Genomic DNA, 13176 nt, shown 5'->3' on the forward strand with positions numbered 1-13176 from the left:
GGCTATGATAGCAAATATATGAAATAACTATTAATAATATGGTCAGTTTTCCATGTTGTGGACCATGTCCATGACCATGAGAAGTCTCAAGACTAATAGAGGTCTAGAGACAAGACTTAATTTTCTTCTGGGGTTTATTCAGATTATCATGATTATAGATAACATGATTAAACAAAAGAACTCCTTTGAAAGTAAAAATACTTGATCCTTTTTTCTTATTTCAGTAAATTGGTGTAAAAATAATGCACCGATATCAATGTAAATTTAAGTTAGGTCTTAGAATAGCTGCAGTACTGACTGGTTAGTGTAGTGAGAGGCAATCTAAGGGTAAGAGGCAAGGCAACTATATATGCACTTTTTAATGTGATAGTAGAGTTCTTTTAGCTGTGTATATTTTACATTGCACATACATTACATTGATGGTACATGTTACATGATAGGTGTTGGTAAGAATAGCATAAAAGGAAGATCCTACATTGTTTTTGACATGCTCAGGTGATTTGTTGACCCATAAAACCTTCACATGCCAAGATGCTTGTTAATTGGGCCAGGGGTTTGGATTTTACAGATGATTATCTCTAAACTGACAATAATTGTCATGGCAATATGAAATGTCCTATTAAGAATAGTATAAAAGGAAGGTCCTACCTTGTTTTTGATATGCTCAGGTGGTTTGTTGACCCATAAAACCTTCACATGCCAAGTTGCATGTCAATTGGTCCAGGGGTTTGGATTTTATGGATGATTATCTCTAAATTGACAATAGCTGCAAATGGCAACATGATAGGTGTTAGTAAAAATAGTATGAAAGGAAGGTCCTGCATTGTTTTTGACATGCTCAGGTGATTTGTTGACTCATAAAACCTTTGTATGCCAAGTTGCATGTCAATTGGGCCAGGGGTTTGGAGTTTATGGATGATTATCTCTAAACTGACAATAGTTGCCATAGCAACATGAAATGTGCTAGTAAGATTAGTATAATAAGGAAGGTCCTACATTATTTTTGACATGCTCAGGTGATTTGTTGACCCATGAAACCTTCATATGCCAAGTTGCATGTTAAATGGGCCAGGGGTTTGGAAGGTCCTACATTATTTTTTACATGCTCAGGTGATTTGTTGACCCATTAAACCTTTACATGCCAAGTTGTATGTCTGATGAGTTAAACACCATATGAGGACAGAGGCTATATTTGTACAACATTTCGCTTATTACAGCTTTTTCCGGTACATAGTTGAGATACACATGGTTGAGATTAAATAAGAGGAATGGAGGGAATGGGGAAAGAAAGGAGTAGGGGGAGGGGAAGGAAGAGGAGGTGGAGGAGGAGGAAAGGAGGAGGAGGAGGAGGAGAAGGGGGATAGAATACTGGGAAAGGTTGAGAAGGCTGGCCCAAATGTCTGTGGGCAAATTGCTCACAGAGGATGGTTTAAAATTTTGTTGGACATGGGTATTAAAGGAATTATGTGTGGTGAGATGTTGAATGTGCCACTATTTTGTTCAATAGTGTTGGTTCCTTATATGATCGCTGCTTCCAAACATTTCCTGCGGATCTTGTTGGAAAGTGTTTGGAAGCAGCGATCATACAAGGAACCAACACTATTGAACAAAATAGGGGCATGTTCAACATCTCACCCCACATAATTCTTTTAATACTCATTGCCAACAAAATTTTAAACCATCCTTTATAATGGATGTTTGGGCCAGCCTTCTCAACCTCTCCAGTATTCAATCCCCCTTCTCCTCCTCCTCCTCCTCTTCCTTCCCCCCCCCACTTCTTTCTTTCCCCGTTCTCTCCATTCCTCTTATTTAATCTCAAGTATGTGTATCTCAACCATGTACTGGAAAAAGTTGTAATAAGCAAAAAGTCATACAAATAAAGGCTCTGTCCTCATGTGGTGTTTAACCACTTCCATACGGTGACACCTACGTAGGCGGCATGAGCAGCAAGTGGGTACTCAATGATTCCGATGTCGCCATCTTGATTATATTTATTGTAGTCGTACCTATGTAATTTCCATTCTCTCTAAATTGGCTTCATCAATTTTCTATGGTTATCAAAATGCACGGGTGAAAGAGAACAAACGATTGAGCACTTTATTTTTTATAATGCGATTATTAACGCAACATCGCACGTCGGGCAGCTAATGCTGCCAGACGTGCGATGAGCCCCGGAGTGAAGAGGTTAACTTGTCAGTCTTGTCAGCAACTCCTACTTTCATGAAAGTTGTATGTCAATTGGAGGCAGCAGTTTGGGTTTTACTGATGATCATCTCTAAATTGACTTGATAGTTGCCATGAAAAGGCTAATTTGGTATGATGGAGATGTCCCATATCGTTTTTGACATACCCAGGTGATTTGTTGACCCATAAAACCCAAATATTTCCAAATTCAATAAAATTGGACCAGTGGTTTAGAGTTTATGTGTATTTCTTTACCAAAATCTTTACAAATCACCACCTTCAATTCTCACACTTTGTTATGGTAAAGTCTAGCCAAAAATTCGGGATAAAAAAAAAAATCAGTCAATTTATAGTTTCACCCAACCAACAATTTTCTGATGTGGCTTATTTGTTTCTGGTGAGATATGTTGTGTATTGATTGATGGTGTACATCATTTCCATCGCAAATGCATAGTTTTCAAGTAATGAATATTTAAACTTATGCCTACATCTCCCCAGCAATCTTGGTGGACCTGTGGGAAATTGTTTTTTTTGGGTGGGGAGCATTAAATCAAGTAATGTGCATTGCAAAACAGGTCTAAAATCAACAAGAACATATAAAAAATATATGAAAATACATAAATTACATCTTTGATGGCGGCAGTGGCAGACCTCAACCTAAACTAACCTCAAGCTAACCAAACCTAACCTAACCTAGCTGGGGGCTTTGCCCCCCAGACCCCTCCAATCCCCACCAAAGCACTCTTAGTAACGTAACTTGAGCTCTCTTTAAAGTATAACTATTAGTATGTGTGTTGATCTATCATAATTAACAGATAATAAATTAAATGGTAACCATATTTTCCGTAAATTAAAAACCACAATAATAGCATTAACATTACCCTATGAGGAAGAGGTTGAGGGCTGTGTTGGGCTTCGCTAAATGTAGTGGATAGAGTGAGAAATTTTGCGAATCGTTGGCAACGCTGCTCAACAATAACATGGCTACGCTTGTGTCAGTTGTCGCCACTGCCGCCATCAAAGGAAGGTGTAATATATGTATTTTCATATATTCTTTATGAGTTCTTATTGATTTTAGATCTGTTTTGCAATGTGCATTACTCAATTTAATGCTCCCCACCCAAAAACCCCGATTTCCCACAGGTCCCCCAAGATCGTTGGGGAGATGTAGGGGTCAATTTACAATTTCACCCAACCAACGAATTTGTGATGTGGCTTATGCGTTTCTGTTGAGATTTGTGTATTGAACAATGATGTACATCATTTCCGTCGCAAATGCGTACTTTTCAAGTAATGAATTACAGGTTGTCGTCGATTTACGACCTATGCAACTTACGACTGATCAACTTTAGAACCATGAGATAGTGCAATAATATTTAACATTTAATAGAGTAATAGAATTGCAATGTTATGCCTGGCAGTGCAGTACAATTACTCCGCACACCGCAAGATGTGAGTACGATAGTTTTGGCAGGCTGCTGGCAGCGTCAGCATCCCAGCCACCTAAATATTCTTTTTTTTTTTTTGTTTGAAGTAAAATGTTTCCTAATTTTGCATTGCATTTTGTATTTTTATATGTTTTGTAATTAATAAAATGTAACAGTAAAACTTTTTTATGCCTAGGCTAGTTTGTTGTCGATAACAATATGTTTGGTACAGTACATAAACGAAAAGAATGTGTTTTGAAATTTAAAAAAATCCTAATTTTGCCTTGCATTTTGTATTTTTATATGTTTTGTAATTAATAAAATGTAACAGTAAAACTTTTTTTATGCCTAGTCTGTTGTCCATAACAATATGTTCAGTACAGCATTTTCATGTTTTGTGATTAATAAAATGTAACAGTAAACTTAGTTTATGCCTAGTCTGTTGTCAATAACAATATTTTCGGTACAGTATCTAAACAAAAAGAATGTGTTTTGAAATAAGATTTTTCCTAATTTTGCTTTGCAATGATTTTAATGTAACCAACAAAAAAGTATTTGTAGGTCAAAGATGACAGGACTATATTCAATATGCGTAGGCCTAGACTATGTTTCCTAATGAAAATTATAAAAAAGTTAATGAATATTAGACAATGTAGCTCAAAGATAATAAGATTTTATTCAGTATGCATACATTTCCTAAAGAAAGTCTGATAGTAAAATAATAAAAAGGTTAAAAAATACAGTATCAAATATCATAGGTCAAAGATGATGGGATTTTATTCAGTATGCTTAGGCCTATGTTACGTTTCCCAAAGAAAATCAGATAAAATTATAAAAAGGTTAAAAAATACTATACAACATAGTTCAAAGATGCTAAGATTATTTCAATATGTTAAATATAATATACAATATATATATATACAGTAACAAAAATAATATTTAAAGGGTAATATATATATATATACTGTATATATACTGTATATAAAGTCCGACTTACATCCAGATCGAACTCGGTTGTAAGTCGACAACTACCTGTATTCAAGTTATGCACTTAAGTCTACATCTCCTCCCCAATTATCTTGGGGGACCTGTGGGAGATTGTGTTTTTTTGGTGGGTTAAACTAATAAATTGAGGAATGCGCATTGCCAAACAGGTCTAAAATCAACAAGAACACATAAAAAATATATGAAAATACATAAATTTCACCTTTCAGACCAGAGTGGCGCTGGCTCACACGACTGCCATGTTGTTCAGCAGCGTTAACAATGAATCGAAGAAATTTTCACTATATCTCTTACATTTTGCGAATGCCACTCCACACGCGCAAGAGTTGCTAACCCTAAATTAGGGAATAAATTCATGAAGCTTCGAGAGGACCGAGAATTGCGATTTTGTGTACAACTAACCTATCCTCAACCTAACTTAACCTAACCTCAACCTAACCAAACCTAACCTCAACCTATCCTAACCTAACCTAGCTGGGGGCTTTGCTAACCTAACCTAACTGGGGGCTTTGCCTAGCGTAGCCTAACCTAACCAAACCTAACCTAGCTGTGGGCTTTGCCTAACCTAACCTCAACATAACCTAACCTCAACCTAACCAAACATAACCTAACCTCAACCTAACCTAACCTAACCTAACCTCAACCTAACCTAACCTAACCTCAACCTAACCTAACCTCAACCTAACCTAACCTCAACCTAACCTAGCCTCAACCTAACCTAGCCTCAACGTAACCTAACCTCAACATAACCAAACCTAACCTCAATGTAACCAAACCTCAATGTAACCAAACCTAACCTAACCTAGCTGAAGGTTTTGCCTAACCGAAACTCAAACTAACCTAACCTAACCAAACCTAACCTAACCTAACCTAACCTAACCTAACCAAACCTAACCTCAAATAACCTCAAACTAACAAAACCTAACCTAGCTGGGGGCTTTGCCTAACCTAACCTAACCTAACAAAACCTAACCCTCAACCTAACAAAACCTAACCTAACTTCAAACTAATAAAACCTAACCTAACTTCAAACTAATAAAACCTAACCTAACTTCAAACTAATAAAACCTAACCTAACCTCAACCTAACAAAACCTAACCTCAACCTAACCTAATGTAACCTAACCTAGCTGGGGGCTTTGCCCCCCCAGACCCCTCCAATCCCCACCACAGCACTCTTAGTATCGTAACTTGAGCTCTCTTTAAAGTATGACTATTAGTATAAATGTGTGTTTATCTATTATAACTATTAGCTAATAAACTAAATCGTAACCATATTTTCCATAAATTAGAAACCACAATAATAGCATTAGCTAAATGTAGCAGATAAATCATAAAATGTGGCAATGCTGCTCAACAATAACACAATGCTCAAATGTAGCAGATAAATCATAAATGTGGCAACAATGCTCAACAATAACAGAAATGCAGATGTAGGCATAAGTTGAAATATTCACAACTTGAAAACTACGCATTTGCAACGGAAATGATGTACACAATCAATCAATAGACAACATATCTCACCAGAAACACATAAGCCACATCAGAAAAATGTTGGCTGGGTGAAACTAAAAGCATGAAATTTTTGGATTCGTTGTTAACGCTGCTGAACAATAACATGGCAGTCATGTGAACCAGCACCAGTCCGGCCCTGGAAGGTGAAATTTATGTATTTTCATATATTTATGTGTTCTTGTTGATTTTAGACCTGTTTGGCAACACACATTACTCAATTTATTAGTTCTCCTCACCCAAAAACCCCTATTTCCCACAGGTCCCCCAAGATCGTTGGGGAGATGTGGGCCTAAGTACATAACTTCAATAAATCATTACTTGAAAAGTATGTCTTTGTGATGGAAATGATGTACACAATCATTCAATACACAACAAATCTCACCAGAAACACATAAGCCACATAATAAAATCTTTGGTTGGGTGAAACTATAAATTGTCTGATGTAAGCATACATTTAAATATTTATTACAGACGCTCCTCAACTTACGTTTTAGTTACGTTCCGAACGGCTGAACGTAAGTTGAAAATGAATGCAAGTTGTTACTGTACTATACATCCGTAAATTCTATTATCGTATCTTATAAAACACCCCTAAATCATTAATTATACACATAACATTGTAAAATAATAACATTAATTTCAAATAAATTAAATTCAAGCAACATAAATTGAGATGGTGGAGGAGGGGTAGGAGGAGGGGGAGGAGGAGGAGGAGGAGGAGGAGGAGGCAAGGCATGTTTAGTTTGTCGTTTGTGCAATGTAAACAATGGACGCAGCGTCATGCGCAAGTATCGTTTGAACTACGGAGAGCGCGCTAATCTAAAAAATTCACTCAAATTGTTTTTTTTTTACAATTTTTTTTTTACAGTCAGTTCAAACGTAAAATCGAAAAAACGTAAAACGAATGAACGTAAGTAGAGGAGCGTCTGTACTTGAAAACTGCACATTTGCAACGGAAATTATTTACACTATCAATTAATACACAACATATCTCACCAGAAACACATAATAGGTATGTGCAAAAACAAGCGCGGCGCTACAATCGCACTGGTACTGTTTACAACGCCATATTTTGTGACCCATTGGATTTTGTTTGGCTTAGTTTGAATGCTTTGAGCGTTCAGCGTATGCGTAGAATATTCAAATTATCTTGTTGTTGTGCAAGTGTATGCCCGGTTCTTCAAAAGCAAATAAATATTCACCAATTCAAACGCAAATTTGGTTATCAACCTCGGCAAATTAGTTTTCCGAGTGAAAATATTAAGGTAAGACATCAATAATATAATATCTTAATGTAATAACATTGTTTTTTAAACTATTTTCTATGGTATATGAGCAGCTCAAGATCGTTGGGTAATATACACTTGGTGATTTGTTGACCCAAAAATCTTCACATGCCAAGTTGCATGTGCGCTGAATGGCCCCGGCTCCGCCGTTTGGCCTTCAAGCCAAAAATTCCATAAATCAATCAATCAACCAAGTTGCATGTCAACTGGGCCAGTGGTTTGGATTTTATGGATTATTTCTAAATTGACAACAGTTGCCATGACAACATGATAGGTGTTAGTAAGAATGGTATAAGAAGAAGGTCCTGCAATGTTAATGCTCAGGTGATTTACTGACCCATAAATTTTATGGGTAAATAAATCACCTGAGCATGTCATTAACATTGCAGGACCTTCTTCTTATACCATTCTTACTAACACCTATCATGTTGCCATGGCAACTGTTGTCAATTTAGAAATAATCAATAAAATCCAAACCACTGGCTCAATTGACATGCAACTAGGCATGTGAAGGTTTTTGGGTCAACAAATCACCAAGTGTATAATACCCAATGATCTTGAGCTGCTCATAACCGGGAGAAAATAGGTTAAAAAAAAATTCTTACATTAAAATAATATTTTATTGATGCCTTACCTTAATATTTTTACTCAGAAAACTAATTTGCCGAGGTTGATAACCAAATTTGTGTTTGAATAGGTGAATATTTGTTTGCTTTTGAAGAATCGGGCTTTATGATAAAACCTTCACATGCCAAGTTGCATGTCAATTGGGCAAGCGATTTGGATTTTCTTGATTATTTCTAAATTGACAACAGTTGCCATGGCAACATGATAGGTGTTAGTAAGAATGGTATAAGAAGAAGGTCCTGCAATGTTATTGGCATGCTCAGGTGATTTATTGACCCATAAAACCTTCACATGCCAAGTTGTATGTCAATTGGGCCAGTGGTTTGGATTTTATTGATTATTTCTAAATTGACAACAGTTGCCATGGCAACATGATAGGTGTTAGTAAGAATGGTATAAGAAGAAGGTCCTGCAATGTTAATGACATGCTCGGGTGATTTGTTGACCCATAAAATCTTCACATGCCAAGTTGCATCTCTTTTGGTAAATCATTTTGGATTTTATTCTTTATTTATAAATTGACAACAGTTGCCATGGCAACATGATAGGTGTTAGTAAGAATGGTACAAGAAGAAGGTCCTGCAATGTTGATGACATGCTCAGATGATTTGTTAACCCATAAAACCCTCACATACCAAGTTGCATGTCAATTAGGCCAGCGGTTTGGATTTTATAGATTACAGTTACTATCCGAGTTACGACCTAGATTGGTTCTGACCAACCAGTCGTAAGTCGGATTGGTCATAAGTCAGATCCCATTAAAATGGCCAACACGAGGGTTATAGTCTGGAATACATGATATCAATCTGTTGCATTTTTAAGTAACTTTTTCTACTGAATACTATTATATAGAAGCTGTTTACTGTTTATCAATTATATGCCTTTTATTTTAATTTCTATAATTTTTCTTAGTATATGATATGAAAACTTACAATATGAATGATGCCATTGTTAGACATAGATACGATACAGGCCACAATGCTGACTGGAATATTACTACATACATACATATACCAAGGCTTTTTCCCCCTTACAAGGGAGATAGCCAAAAAGAAAAAGGCATAAAATCATTTCCACCCATTCCATCCCTGAATACACTCCACACCCCTCCACCCTCCCTCTTATCTCAGCACCTCCTGGATGACGGGTCATCCCTGCACCTTGTCCACTGCCCTGGGTCACAAGCAGTGTCGCAAGACACAGCACATCCACAGCAAGGCCGCTTCATTAAATCGGCGACCCCCCCTCTCTGTCCCCCCCATTGCACAAAAGAGAAGACGGGGAGAAATCCCTTCGGGCTGCGTCAAATTTTGCTCACACATACTACCTCACCCCCCATTCCACCTCATGCAATCACATCATCATCCATATACAACCATTCTCCATTCACCCGTCTTCTGTCCTCTCCCATCCTTCCTCAACAGACATTCTCCTCTTCCCCAAAGCCCCCTTCACCCCATCCATCCACCTCATCCTAGGATGTCCCCTCATGTTCACTCCCTCCACATCTGCCTTCCATACCTCTTTTACTAGTCTTTCTTCACTCATTCTTTCCATGTGTCTAAACCATCCTAATATTCTTTCATCAACCCTATCTCCCAGCTCCTTTTCCATCCCTGTTCTCCTCCTCACCTCCTCATTTCTCACTCTATCTAGCCTAGTAACCCCCATCATACTTCTCAGACACCTCATCTCAAACACATTCAAACTCATTCTCTCTTCTATGAAACGTAGATGTTTTGAATCTGCTTTTATATCTCTCATTGATAATATAAATCAAAACAATGTATTTTTTACAATAAATAAACCTTTAGCAATTTTAAAAACAAAGTAACAAGCAATTTACGCAAACTGTGTTTACACCAGTTTCATGTTCATTTCTCCCCGTAAGCTCGGGTTATATAAGGAGTCAGATGTTTGTCCACTGTGTTCACATACATAACAACATCGAGACTGTACAAATTCAAATCAGGCTTAATGACCATCTTATGAATCGATAGCCTTAAAAAAAAAAAAAAAAAATTATTTCTGAAGAAGCCCTGCTTCGCTAAGTACATTGGATCCCATACTCTGTGGTTGGCTTCTCTCCTACAGTTGTATACAGAATTGTTTTCAGTTGCTTAGTTGTTAATATATGTTAGGTTAAAGAAAGAAAATACTTATTATAAAGTACTCTTATTAGTAAACTCATAATAGGCATCTGCTAGGCGTGGTCTTCAATACGTATATATCCTTCATCCTTAATTGATTTATCAAACTCTTCCACAAATGGCTTAGCTGTATGCACATCACTGCTAGCAGCCTCACCTGTCGACTACATGTGGTGAACCTGGTAACGCTCTCAAAAGCGACAAAACCACCCAGCACTCGCTATGAATTTATGTGAAGCGTATTCTTCACCTGCACGTTCTTTCAACATGCGAAATTAACTTGTAGCCTTACTTTGCACTGTTTGCAACATCTGTTTCACATTTCTTTGCCTATTTAACTTCCAACCACTTGTATAGCAACTTTTCCATCTCTGCCATAAATGTCGTGCGCGATGCCGGGCTGCTACAACTATCTTACGTGCTGTGCTGCCAGACATATACAGTAAACTCATAATAGACATCTGCTAGACGTGGTCGTAACTCGGATAGTAACTGTATTTCTAAATTGACAAGTTGCCATGGCAACATGATAGGTGTTAGTAAGAATGGTATAAGAAGAAGGTCCTGCAATGTTAATGACATGCTCAGGTGATTTGTTGACCCATAAAACCTTCACATGCCAAGTTGCATGTCAATTGGGCAAGAGAGGTTCAAGTGATGCTTACCCTCTGGAAGTCGCTTATCCAACCGATACTGGACTATTGTAGCCAACTCTGGTCACCACACAAACGCGGAGACATCCAGATGCTTGAAGCTGTCCAACGGAACTACACCAGGCGCATCAAAGGGATGCAAGATCTCAACTATTGGGATCGCCTGGGAGCACTAGGCCTATACTCTCAACAGAGGAGGAGAGAAAGATACAGGGCCATTTACACATGGAAAATCCTTGAGGGACTTGTTCCGGACCCCACGCCCTCTACAATCAAGCCATACCACAGTATAAGGCATGGGCGCAAATGTGAGAGACAAACTCTCCCATCAAGAGCCCCGGAAAGGATTAAGACCCTACTGGCAACCAGCCTAGGCCATGAGGGTCCAAAAATCTTCAACGCCCTCCCAAAGGAGGTGAGAGAGAAAACTAAATGCTCGGTGGACAGCTTCAAACATGCACTGGACAGGTTCCTGCGGAAGGTGCCAGACGAGCCTCCAGTGCCAGGCTACACTGCCATCAGTAGGTTCTCTCAAAACACACTACCAGACCAACTGACCCTCGCAAGGAAGGACAACAGGACTGGCAGCAGCGGTAGTCCACTATCATACTATGGCTGTGAGGATCGACCTCAGAACTTCACTAAGTAAACTAAGTAAGTATTTCTAAATTGACAACAGTTGCCATGGCAACATGATAGGTGTTAGTAGGAATGGTATAAGAAGAAGGTCCTGCAATGTTAATGACATGCTCAGATGTCAATTGGGCCAGCGGTTTGGATTTTATAGATTATTTCTAAATTGACAATAGTTGCCATGGCAACATGATAGGTGTTAGTAGGAATGGCATAAGAAGAAGTACCTGCAAGGTGATTTATTGACCCATAAAACCTTCACATGCCAAGCTGCATGTCAATTGGGCCAGCGGTTTGGATATTATTGATTATTTCTTAATTGACAATAGTTGAAACACAATGGCAAAAGCCGACAACAGTTGCCATGGCAACATGATAGGTGTTAGTAAGAATGGTATAAGAAGGAGGTCCTGCAATGCTGTTGACATACTCGGGTGATTTATTGGCCCATAAAACCTTCACATGCCAAGTTGCATGTCAATTGGATTTTATTGATAATCTGAAAATTGACAACTTCATGGTTGCCATGAAAAGGCAAATATGGTATGATGGAGATGTCTCACATTGTTTTTGACATGCTCATGTGATTTGTTGATCCTTAAAACCCATGTATTCCGAATTTTAATCAAATTGGACCTTTGGTTTAGAGTTAATGTATATTTCTTTACCGAAATCTTTACAAATTACCACCCTTAATTCTAACATTTTGTTATGGTAAAGTCTAGCCAAAAATGCGAGCTAAAAAAATAATTTAAAAAATTGTATCTCCCTTATTTTTCAAGCTATTTAAAAAATCTAAAAAAGCATTTTGTTTCTAATAAAGTTGTCTTTTATATGCAACAATAATTTAAGGGTAAATGTTTTTGTTATTTTGTGCCCGTACCTACACATAAGCCACATGAGAAAATCGTTGGTTATAGTAATAGTTATAAATTGTCCAAAGAATCATATTTCCCTTATTTCTAAAGCTAATTAAAAAAATTAAAAATCAAAAAAGATTTTGTTTCTAATGAAATTCTTTCATATGCATCAAGAATTTATCTATTTATTCATTGTGCCCATAGGCCATACGACCTACAATAGTGTTCAATCTGATCCAAGGATAAAATCTTGCCTAAAGAGTTGAACGTTGTTGACACTAAAAGTTATTTAACATTAATATTTCAAACCATACTGACCTTTATGTAAAACTGACATGAAGAGCATCGCTTCGAGTTCAACTCTATTATCATGCAATAGTATATTATTAAACTATACAATGAGCGTAGCGATCAATCTACGCCATACTTGTCTTTTCCTTTTGTACATGTTCCTCTTGGTCTAATTTACAGATACTACACTCTAATTAATTCTTTATGTGCAATGACCCAAGTTCAAGAAGTAATCTCACTTCACGCCATTCCATTTGCTGCTATTGAATCCATACCAGTACAATGTTTACTAATGACATAGCGTCTCACGCTTCAACTTCAAAATATGAATTTTCGTACAATTTACATATATTATCGCGTCTCCCTTAAGTTCCTCTAATTTTCATTTGGTCTAGATATACTTAACACGAACAGTAAAAATAAATAGAATAATGTGTTTTGAAAAGCATTATTATGAAAAAATATAATTTTCTATCTACAAGGCTTCTTCAGCGGTATGTATTGCTTTTATCAATGTGCAAACGTTTAATACAAAAGTCCTCTCGG

The 13176-nt window shown here is 37.3% G+C and overlaps 1 protein-coding gene across 1 annotated transcript in view; it reads right to left on the reverse strand.

The window, feature by feature from the left end:
* The window catches only part of LOC143029293 (uncharacterized), an 86904-nt gene extending 73989 nt beyond the window's left edge, over positions 1-12915 (reverse strand). The window contains exon 1 of the mRNA XM_076192032.1: positions 12870-12915. The gene's annotated coding sequence lies outside the window, so the exon portion shown is untranslated. The remainder of the gene's footprint in view (positions 1-12869) is intronic.
* Positions 12916-13176: the final 261 nt, after the last annotated feature.

The sequence above is a fragment of the Oratosquilla oratoria genome, chromosome 10, assembly GCF_046742065.1.
Source record: "Oratosquilla oratoria isolate Oo_2021 chromosome 10, ASM4674206v1, whole genome shotgun sequence".
NCBI classification, from domain to species: Eukaryota; Metazoa; Arthropoda; class Malacostraca; order Stomatopoda; family Squillidae; genus Oratosquilla; species Oratosquilla oratoria.